The following is a 12,742-nucleotide window of genomic DNA, read 5'->3' on the forward strand; positions in this document are numbered from 1 at the left end:
AAGTTGTTGTATTGTATATAGACAGGAGTCTTGTTCAAATTCCACTTGCCCTTCAGTGCTGTTCTAATGGGAAATGTGCTTATGCAAGGCAATCTCACCCTGGAGGCTTCACATTTTCCACCAAGGCTCTGTCAGGTCAACAGTCTCATAAAAAAGTGGAATAACATTATGAAGACGGTAATAGTGGAGTGAGTTTGTTGCTAACACATTTCCCGTGTTGCCTCAGGAGCATGCAGCCAAACATACTTAAGTGTTACTCTTTAAAATCTCAGAAACACCTTCAGTTTGGGTTGCATCCACCGTCCTCCAGTGATGAAACACTCTGGTGAAATGTTTGGCAATGCAGGGGAATATGTAGTGTTTGTCTGTTGATTTGGTCCTGGCTTTCTGTCTTTGAGGAGACTTTTTACCTTACATGCAACAAAGACATAAATGCAGTGGGTCAAACAAACAGCATCTCCTCTGTTTTCAGAAGGAGGCATATTTTTGGTGCGCTAAACCCCTCCCACAATGATGCAAATCTGAGGCAGGGATATAGGTCAACCTGCTCCTCCTGACTCACCAGCCCAAAATAATCAAGGAAACACAGAGTCTTAGTTTAGATAGATTTGCTTAGAAACACAGAGATGCTATGAACACTGCAAATATGAAGAAGGGAATAGCAGATGTTGGAGTCAGGATAACAGTTATGGTAAAGTAAGTAGATATTGTTTTTTGCATTACAGGCTACAACAGAACTGGGTCAGTGACAGATGCTGAGGAGCAGCTACAGAGAGCATTTCATCAATGAAACATGCAGTTCACACATGTGACAAACTTGTCAGCCGCTCAGTTTACCTCGGAGAAAGTGTTGAAAGAGGCAATTTGCTAAACCTCTCCCTGAACAACTGTCCAATCATAGCTTAGCAACATGTCCTTACATGCAAGCAGTGTGTATGGGGCTCTTGTAGGAGCAACACTCATTAGCATTCAAAAGGTTTGGAGGGTGGTGAATTTTTTTGTTTTCTTTTCAAGCCTTTCTAAAACCAAAAATAAATAAATAAAATAAAATAAGAGCAAAAGTGTTGTGGGGTTACAGGTTACATTGAAAACAACAGCCCCATGTACAAACATCTCACCACTGTGTAGAAGCTGGTCCTGCATGTGCTCAGGGCATATAAAATAACACTGTATAAAATAATGGACATAGCCACTGTGACGTCACCATGGATGTATTATAAGAGCTGGATATGGCTCCACAGCCAATTTTTCTTAGCGGTCACTCGCGTTTTGACCGTCACCATCTTGCATTTTTGGAGCCAGAAGTGACCATATTTGGATGAGAGGGTGGAACTGACCCTAACACTTGTGATAACTGTGATAATGCTAATGCTAATTTTCGCTAGCGAAAAACAGGCTTAAAACCATTAAAACAATAAATATCCGACTCCTTAGAGGATCTTTTAGTACAGCCAAACACTGAACAATACTTTTTTAGGTGACCAAAATGTTACAGTTAACTTTCATGTACTGAAAACACACTGAAATAGCAACGGCTAAGGCTATACCTATACTCTGTCAATCTGGGGTTACGCCATGTTTACGTTACCTAACCAATATTGTCACCATGGTAGCAACTTGTCAATCACAAGGTAGCCACGCCCTAAAGCGTAACCTGTTTTATCGTCTTAAATGGAATTGAATTAAATGGGACCATAATTTACAAAATGAACATCATGCTGTATTGAAGAAGACTTGAAACTAGCGATTGAGATTTGGACTTCTTTTTGCAGCCAGTGGAGTCGCCCCCTGATGGCCATTAGAAAGAATGCAGGTTTAAGGGAGTTCCGCATTGGCTTCACTTTTCAGACCCGGAATTACCCACTTGGCTCAGAGTTTAGGGTAATGCTGGTGTCTCTTTACCCTCCAGCAACTTCAACCCACATATCCAGGGTTAGTGTTAATGTTTGTCAAACACATCAATTTGCCCTCATCCTAAAAGTCCCCTTCTAATGTTAAATGCAAAAACCTGCTGTTTCAAAATATCAACAAGTATCAAGTATATAAGTGGCATCACAAAGCATCACGTTAATTGACATGCATCATACGTTGTGTGTTATTATTACGCAGTAAACAGAATTATGTCTGAGAATTGTGAGAATCCTTACTTTTTACCTGGGATATGCAGCTCAGCTCAGCTTTTGCCTGAGTCTTTTGCACAATATCATGCACAGTACTGTGCAAAAGTTTTAGGCACCAAAAGTAAAGTGAGGATGCTTTCAAAAATAATGCCATGAATATTTTTTATTAATCAATTAAATGCAGTAAAGAAACCTAAATGCGACCACACTTTGTCTTTAAAACAGCACCAATTCTCCTAGATACACCTGCACACAGTTTCTTAGTATGATGATCACACAAAGAATTGGCAATTGCCCACTGATATTGCTTACCTTATGAGTTCATATGAGTTTATGTAATATGAGTTACAAGATAAGTGGTTTGTTGCCTTTAGTAAGTCAATCTCATTCCAAGTAAACTTTGTGTGGTAAGAGCGCCAGATATATTCCTGAGACATAAACTTTATGTTCTAAAATTCAATATGCAATTTGGCTCCCTTAACAGCTTTGTTGTCATGTTCCAGACATACTCTCCTGAGCTGTTATTTCAGAATCCCATCACAAACACTTTCCATGAGCAGATCTACCCACATCATCAATGCAACTTTAATAATAGGGTTTGTAATATAAAATGCACTGTGGTATATCTTTCCACTGTCAGCCTACTGTACCTTTTCACTTAGCAGGATAAATACTTGTTTCATGTACAAACCACTTCTGGAAAAGGATGAAAGTCCCAAAGGAAATTTCATATCTGATGTACCATTTGTCACTGCTGCATGTAAGTGAGAATTTATGGTACCTATTACTGGATCAGTAAATCCAATGTTCTGTAGCTGAAAGCTCTTTTGTTGCTTGATTTAGTTTATCTGAAGAATACATCTCGCAATAACACATATGAATATGTCAGTGCAGGCAATTTATATCACAAAAGAATGTAAATAAAAGTAACTTGCATGGATTTATACTATTTTGGGGCAAGCAAATTAATGAGTGCAACTATGGGAGAATACAATTATTATTAAATTATGTGCTTTATAATAACTCCTGCAGATACAGTAATACAATTTTACTGCTTAAATTAAGTTTGTGAAACACTATTACTGTGGGAAAATACAAACACCACCAATGCTGTTTTGAAGCACACATAATGGATTTCTGTGTGGAGATATACTTCTTTTGCAATTGGAAATTGCTCCTATTCAGACAGTTTTTGTATATTTTGCGATGGCTTCCAATATGGAACTAGTGTTCAAACCAACAACAACAAATGTACAGACTCCCCAATGAGTCAAGATCCAACCCAATGCATCAGTTGTTTTAATTTTATCCCAAATTAGCTCCAATACCCAGAGTTTGTCTTTTGTTGATGCTTGACAACTATGAAAACATAATTTCAATGTAAGTGTCTAAAGGATATTTTGTGCCTTCAATCACTTCAGACTGTTTAACTATTAATTAAAGAGCACAATCAACACAATATCACTCCAGAAACTTGTATCTTCTTTCTCTCATAACTTGTGTTTGTCCTTGAACTCCATAGCATTGTACACATCCTTCTGTTTTAAAGCAAGCCACTTACGGGGGCTTAGACTTTGAATAACTGAATAGAAATTCAAGGGGAATGTGTGTGTGTGTGTGTGTGTGTCTGTGTGCGTGCGAAAGATCAAATGAAACCTTGCTGCAGTTGTGAGCTCAGAGGGTCTGAGGGTTATGCAAATTTCTTGTGGAATAGTGGAATTCCCCTTCAATACTGTTCCAGATAATATCCAGTGTCAAAAATATTCACCGCAAGCAGCTTGGAAATGAAATAATTAAATAGAACCACTTATATGCTACATTTGGACTCTAAAGGGTGAGGGGGTTACTGTATATGTCAAGAATGGTGTCCGCCCGTGTCATCGCAGATCTTGATTCCCCCATTCAAATTGATTCCTCCATTTAAATTCAATGTAGGTTTCAGCCCCCATTTTCCACATTAGTTCTCAAAACCCCCATCAAATGTGACACGAGTGACATGCAATACTCCATCTGATGGCTCACATACAAAGCCAAAGGGAGGAAATTTTCTCTCTTAAAGATACAGCGCAAAGTCATCGTCCTCATGCATCAGCAGTGAGCAGGAGGAGAAAAAGACCTTATTATTATGTGCACAAGATGATGGATCACACGTATATTCCCCTTATCTTGCCAACAGCAGTATGTACTGTGCATATCACTTACCAGTGACAGAGATGCAACGGCTTACAGAAGTCAAATGGCAATTTAACTTTGATCATACTACGTTTCTGATTTACATTTGAATCACTCTTTGATTGCATCAGATGAATTTTTGACAAAAAAAAAAAAAACAAGGTCAGAATATATTTCAGCTGAACTTGAAAGTTCTCCCTCTCTTAGCCTGCCATGCACTTCAATTTACCGTCTCATTATTCAAAGTGAAAATGAAAATTGGAGCCTGAAGCATTTGTATTTGAACAAAGAGAGGGAAGCAGATTATGAATGTTCAAAATGTAATTTCTATTACACTTCCATTATTCTTCTATTAATCACAGATTCATTCTCTCTGTGCTCTTCAAGTAAAACACGCTCATACAGTATTCATGTGCATACAGGGGGAAAAAAGAAATTGGCGAGGCTATTTGAAATGTTTAATTTATGGAGGATATATCCTACTGCAGAAAAGAAATGTGTTACAAAAACTTAAGTACATGTTTTAATCACAACTTATGAAATCACTTGCTATTTGACAAACTTACAGTGAGTCATTAAAGCAAAAGCCTTTGTATCAGAATAATCCTTGTTTCTCTGATTCTTAAATCACAGTATTTGTGCATAGGGACCTGCATCTCTTTTTGTTCTCCCTGCCTTCTATAGAAAGGCTAATATTCACAAAGAGAGATGAGATTTAATGCATACTGATTACTCTGGAGACTCACCATTCAACTCTGGGAGAAAGCGTCAATTAAAGAGTTTTAAGCCTCCATAAACTGCACCTTAAACAGCTGATCAACGCAATGCAGGCCTACCTCCTGGATTCGAGTTTTGTTTAAATGGAGCAAATTCATCTCTGGAGAGAAACCTTGTAATCCCCTTTTAAATCTCCAAGCAGTTGAATAAGTATGCTATTCATACACAATGATTTTTTTATTCACACACACAAACACATACACACACACACACATACACACACAGAGCAGCACTGTGCCCCAGAACAGTAGTGCTGCAAACACAAATCATGCACAGTCGCTGAAGTGTTTAAGAAATATCAAACTACTGGAACATGTCAGCTTTTGCAGAAATACAAAGAGTGTATTTTAAAATGAATGCTATCAACAGAACACAAACACCCTCTTGGGATATATCTGTTTAGATTCATTTGCCTTATTTATGTATGTATTCATAAGCACTGGGGCATGAATGCATGGAGATATTTTCATTTGTGTGCAATGAGGCTTTGACATTGACCTCGCTTTTAAAGCACACCACAATGGTTGTACAATGAACAATAACATTTGGCTGGGGTTCAACACTAACCCACTAGTTTATTGATACTGGCACAAACAGATATGCGCAAACTGTCCTCATTATTGGCTGGTCATTAGTTTGATTAAGAGTCTAGAAAAGCCCTCAGGGTTAAACCTTGGCCTGCCACAAAAGCTGAGTTCTGCATACGGTGAACTCTGTTGTGGTCCGACAAGTGGAGAACACAAACCGCATTCGCCGAGCCTCCGAGCGTTGCACAACAATAACACAGCAGGGCTATTTGCAGTACTCATTTTGATCCAGACCAAATGAAGTGGGGGGGGGGGGGGAGTGAAGCTTTTGGTATCCAGCAGGAGAACGAGATGTTTAAGACATTGATTCACCTTGGGTTCAGAACCACAGTATCTAATTATAGCCATGGGAATCTAGTCAAGGCCATGGTATTTCAAGGCTGGAGAGAGACAACATTCTGCTATAACTAAGCTCTGCTCTACATGAATCATATTCCCTGTGTGGTTTGGCAGCCATTAAAACAGAAAGAATGCCCTTTCTCAGTCAGAAGCCATGGGCTAGTGTACCTCTATTGTACTGGAAAGGTTAACATTTTTTGACAATATCTGAGTGATCAACATAGACTGTGGCAACACACTAACAGCACATAAAATCAGGCAGGCTAAAACAGGATCTCAAAAGCTTTGTCAGCAGTAATTACAGCAAGCTTGTTTCATGCTATTTGCATTTCAGGTGGAAATAATGTGATATAAGTAATCACAGCATTAGACATAGATAGGGCACCAAGCTTCTAACCCAGCAATACTTGGCACCCAATGAAAGTGTTGCTTATGCATATATCAGCGCCATCAAAGAGGAGGGGAGGGTGGGGGATGGTGTCTTTGTAAGAGAGAGAGAGAGGGGGGGGGCTGCTCTCTGAAGCACACAACCTCATTATTCAGTCTATAGAACAGCACATCCACTTCATTGTTCTTCAAATCAGCCCAAACTCACTGGGCTCATCCGAAGCCCTCAGAATAGAACAGAGCTGCTTTATGTTTTAAAGGAGCTGCCGATGAGATCTCCAGAATGATCAGTCAAGAGTTCGGTTATTGCCTTTTTCTAATGCTCTTCATTGTCAAGTACGTTGATATGATTTCTCTGTAGAACATCGCTTGTCATTAGCAATTCAAAATGATACAAAGATGACACAAACATGAGGGGGAGATGTCTTACTGAAATGTTTTGAACGGTGTGATTTCCCTGAGGCAGAGCTGAGAGGTTGCTTGATGACATGTGATAGTGAGGGATATGTTGGGAGTATAGTGTCCTGAACGCCCGGGCAACGTGGTGAATCATTCCCAGAAATGTAAACTGATTTCATCAAATGGGGAAGTGGGAGGGATAGTCTGCTATGTCGCAGCACGCCTGCTTGGCAAGCACTCTGCTGTGGAGTGTGCAGGACAAATAATGGCAACACAAAAACGGCCTGCTCGTGTCGGTCCTCCCACCAGTGTTTCATGTAAATATGCTCTAACGATTCTTCTGCAGCCGCATCAATCATGATGGATATGACAAGGCCCCTTTGTTCTAGACAAAGAGTGTAAACACAGCTGGAGCATGCTGGAGGAACCTTTCCCTCCCCTATCTTGCCACTACACCTGTCGGACACACTGCATCAAAACCTCATTTAGAGCTCTGATTATCCTAATGACACCAATGTCTTTCCCCACTCTGGCTATTATTGGTTAAATCCACCCTGCCCTAATTAAAGACACACAGTCAACACATGGTCAAGTATGAAAAGGATCCTCCTTCCCCCCACACACAAGGGAATCCATCAATCTGCCATTTACCATTCTGTTTATTTTGGCATTATTTATTTACAAAAGATTTCCCTCAAGTATTCTTTAAAATTACTTTACATCCAAGTACAATTACATTAGGACTGCATATTTTATGTTGTTGAAATGAGCCACAAATTGGATATTGATGCGTGAGTTCTCCATAAATGATGCAGACATAGAATTACAAAAAATAGTAGTTACAGGCATCACTGTGTCATTTCTTATGCCATCAAATCAAATGAAATCTCACTATCTGTACCAAGTTTTATGAAAATCCATCCAAAACAAAAAACAAAACTTTCAATCACATGATGATGCTATAGTGAAGATCGGGGGATCTCTAAAATCATTACACTTCATCCTCCAGTGATCATGAACATCTGTACAAAATGTCAAGGCAATCCATCCAATAGTTGTAGAATTGTTTGAGTCTGGACCCAAGTGGTGGACACATGAAAAATGCCTTGTCATCAAGCAAAAAAAAAAACAAAAAAAAACATTCCTGTTGAAAAGTTGATATTTTGGAAGTACAACTCTTTCATCTTTCACATTTATTTCCATTTTAGAGGTCTATGCAACTATCATTACCCATCGCTTTAAGCAGCACTGTATTTGTTTAATGTCACTTAACCCAAATAAAAAGAAGCTGATCAACAGCAACACATTCTGCTCAAGCTAAAACTAGCTGTCAATTATGGCTGCAAATATGCTGTACTGTAACTTTTTTTGTTTCTGAACCAATCAGGCTCTAAATTTAGTTCAGCAAAAGTGTATATTCAGCTAAACACCCAGCAAATGGAATGGAAAAAGCGTCAGACAAGCAGAAGTCCCACTAACAAGAGTTTAATAGCATTTAGCGTTCAACATTTAGTCCCTTCAGTCACCCAATCATTAAGGCCAAAATAATGGTGGTGCCAAGTAAATCATTGTAGGACTGAGCTGCATGACCCAGTTGACCTTGAAGGGATAATGTATTGTTGCTGATATGGAGAGTATGAGAGTGGAGAAAATTCAATTTTGATTCAGTGGAGTAGTTTCAAGTGTTTTGGGTCTAATGGAATGGGAGAGATGTTGCATACAGAGGTCACCCTGGACTGTTTTCCTCTTTGGCTGCTATTATGATCTCCTGAATAGGATTTGTTCAGCGTTTTCAAAATATTAGTACATACAGTATTTGTGTTTTATGTGCTGTTGAAAATGCTACCCTATCTGTCAGCATTTTCATTTTATCAAGTCACATCTTTTTTTAACATATTGAGTATGTTAAAAAATATGCACAATATTCTGACATCATTGGACTGGTGTTGAATTGGGGACTCAAGCATCAATAGTATACATTTAAACTGAAAATACAACCACTGGCATTTTTTGTTGTTGTACATGTAAAATTTGATTTCATTTAATACACTTTTATAGTGATAGGGGGTCAACAGTGCTGTCAGCCCACGACAAGTTTCCACACATGAACAAAACATCGTAAAGCTTCATAAATTTTTAGCCCCAATCGAAGATCAAAATATTTAGCATCTCCAGAATTAAGTTCTTGAGGGATTCTATTTCAAAACTAGGTGATACACGTCAATATTGAGCCAAGGTCTCAACAAACCACTTGCCACTTCCACCCAGCGCGAGAAAAAAAAAGTCACTACAGTGCTGCTTCCATGTTCTCATTCTCTTCCATTTTACCTGAAGGCCCCTGGACTTACCTCAACAAGACCTCATCAAACTGCAGCTCTGTTTACAAATTCTTTTAGGAGACAGAGAGAAAAACCCAATTCTCCACAGAGGAATGGTACTTTTTTTTTCTTTTTTCATATATTATTTGAGACATGGCAGGAAAAAAACATACCGAGAGAGTCAGATCGAGCGCAACTCCCAGCAATGTATACCTGGACATGCTTTCTGAATTATTTACCTGCAGGAGCCACTTTGAAGGGGGCTGGTAGTGTACTGTATGCCCCTTCACATGACAGCTGTGAAACAATAGTCTAAGTTTGGTTTTCACAGCGCTTCTTTAATGCTCTGCTGGTTTGCCCTTTAATTTCACCTCTGGTGTGAGTCTGCCTCAGTGCCCATATGAAATACAACTTGACCTGAGACAACTTTGTCAGAAGAACCAATGACATTTTTTAAAGGCAAAGTTTGTAGACAAAGGGTGGCTTTGGGTTTATTTAAACTGAAATGTTTATATTGCCTGTGTCAGATTGTGGTGACTGTATGCCTCTGCACTGGCAGGAAGACATACTGTATCTAGGATTCTAAATGTGTTTTGTTATAAGGTACACTTGTACAAAAATAATAAGTCTCTATTTTCTCCAAAATGAATGCAGGGATATCTTTTCAACATATTCTATAGTGAAAAGGAGACAACAGCAGGGTTATGAATTGACTTTGCAATAAAAATGTGTCATTCTATTCATTATTTTACGAAATAAGAAGTTTGTTCAGACAGCCAACAGCAAAAATGCATTCGAGTGTACTCAACTCAGAACTCACCAGAGACTCCAGTTCTTCCAGTCTCTCTCTCTTTTCCCCTCACCTCTGTAAATTTATGAAGTATTTTCATAAAGTTCCGGGATATGCGCACATTTTTCGCTCAACTCGTGCTGCACCAGATGGATTGGAGATTGCATCTTTCTATTGACTTTGCACTCTGTTTGAACACACAGTAGGGCTAAGTCTCACAATGACAAGGCTAAAATGATGATGTTTAGCAGGTTTTATGTTCAGCATGTTTACCACCTTAGTTAAGCATGTTAGCATGCTAACAGTTCTAATTAGCACTAAGCCCAAAGTACAGCTGAGACTGTACCTTGGGTTTAATGCTTTGGGGTGTATGCCCACTATCACTGTCAAATATCATGACAATTCATCCAAGGGTTGTTGAGACATTCATTAAAAGCCACACATTTCTAGAAGAAAAGTCAGGAGATGACTAAAGTTAGTAGAATTTATCCTCTGGAAACCATGAATGTTTGAATAGTTAAGATATTTCAGTCTGGACTAAAATGGCGGACTGACTGACCAACCATGTACTATATATATGGTAACTTCCATGTGAAGCAGTGTGATACCATACATGCTGGTTTCCTACCATGATTTAGCCCCAACCTGGAAATAAGTTACAGCACATATGGAGGAAATGATTTATCAAAGTACAACACCCCACTGTGTAAAGTGAATCTTACAAGCTTTGAATCAAACATCCCACATACATTCCTTTTTTATTATTACCATCTCAGAGGCTCTGCACAGCCAAATAAACTGCAGACACACCATTGGTACGTCTACCTGTCCACACTGTAATGAAGTGCAACCTTTCAACCTCTATATAAAATGCTCTCTGTGTCCCTTTATTGCCTGGAGGGAGTTGAAAGCATCCTAGTGTTTTGCTTTAAGAAGGAGTCTTGTTTTCTGATGGGGGGCTGTGGAGCTGCTGGTAGCTATCCTTAACCCCAACTGACAGAGACAGGATAGGAAAGGTGGAGTTCAGCTGAGGAGAAGCCAGGTCTGCAAGCAATTTTCATCAGCCGGTACTGTTTTAACAGAACTTGTGTGTCCACTCAGTCAAATAAACTCTGTGAAAGTAATCAAGGGGAGTTGCTTTCTTTTAATTCATTCTATAGTGGCATATGGTGAAATTTCATCACATTCTTTGTCTGAATGAATGCAGCACATTCTGATACAAAACTAAGCAGCTGAAGGATGCCACATATGGTTGTTAGATATACAACATGACCTAAATGGAAATTGGTAAATATTTCAGTAAGATTGATCCTCATTCAAATCAGGCCCAATCACGAAATCCTTAAGCTGGGTTACTTCCTCTCATTCTAGAGGAATGAAGACGCCTTTAAAGCTGCGTGATGAAATTCAGCAACATAAGGCCTGGTTTGGGATACCAATATTATTCAAATGAGTACTACAGCCTGCTTGTACTGATAACATATGGTGCTTCAGACAAGCACTGCCATATGGACCCATATGGTCATCATTGCAGACATAATGACAACACAACCAAATTTAGGGTCATTTCTGGGAGTATTTGCTTCTGAAGGAGAGAGTGCCTCTGAATTTGGCTCTGTGTCACATAGTCTGGCCAATCTGTGATGGCTGGCAGCGAAAGCAGAGGAGATTGACTCAGGCTGATCAAAGCAACAGAACAATGACAAGCGTGAGTCACAGAAGGGAGCAGTGCCATACAGTAGTGATGCTTGGCATGCAGACTGCTCTGAGTAAGGCAAATAAAGAATACAAGCACTCATCAGAATACTTTGCATACACAATCAAGTACAAAATAGTGATAGGGATTGATACCAAAATTCAATCAACTCCTGGACCCAAACATGACCAAATAAATACAGCCTTGATTGCCCATCATCTAGAAGTTGGAACCAATTGGACTCTGGCTGAGTCAAGTGCGCAATTTTCTCTTTCAAGCTATGTAATTGTGGTGCACTCAAATCACCTTTCCACGAATGAGCAGTTCTTGGTGAGATGGAGAAAATAACACAATTTATAACCTGTCCAGTAATCACTGCTTTGCATATAGAGGAGGAATGGGCTGCATAAGCCTTTGGTTATGATGCTGGGACTTAATGACTGTACACGAGTCCAGGACTGATGGAGAACCTCTGGGTTTTGACATGGCTGTCAAAAACTTTCTCAAGTGTCACATTTAAAATAAATATGTGTGCTTGTTGCAATGTGGGCACAGGAGGATGAAGATGCACTCATTTACTTTTCAGTATTTTCTCTCCTTCTCTCTCTCTCTCTCTCTTTCTCCTCATTCCATGATGTTGGCAGTGCTTCTGGCTTGAAACTCAATTTCTCAGCCATTGAATAGACAGCAATTGCACCGAGCTAACTCAATTGTGAAGATAGTGCAGCAAAGGTTCTTGAATAGATTGAGGCCCGGACTTTAATACAGCATCACTCATGTCGCACACACACAAACACAACGCTATTCCATTTCATCCAAAGCATTTAAAAACAGAACGTTTCAGAAGCAAGCCATAACCATTATAGTCAAACAAATAAATGGCACAAATACATTTAACTGGCTAAGTTATTGATGGCCTACTGATGTGTACAAGAAACTGAGCATTCATGAAGTTTTCTATTAAGCCTACACCCTTCATTATTATTGCAGATTCTTATATCAACCAATTCATTTTACAGAGACACGGCCAATGAAAGTCAAACAGAGTGCATGGCTAAATCCAGCTGTATAATTAAGCATTTCATCATGCACTCCACTGACATGACATGAATATATAATGAATATTTTGACATGTGTAAAGACAGTGTTTGTCCCAA

Source organism: Thunnus maccoyii, chromosome 1 (assembly GCF_910596095.1).
Source record: "Thunnus maccoyii chromosome 1, fThuMac1.1, whole genome shotgun sequence".
NCBI classification, from domain to species: domain Eukaryota; kingdom Metazoa; phylum Chordata; class Actinopteri; order Scombriformes; family Scombridae; genus Thunnus; species Thunnus maccoyii.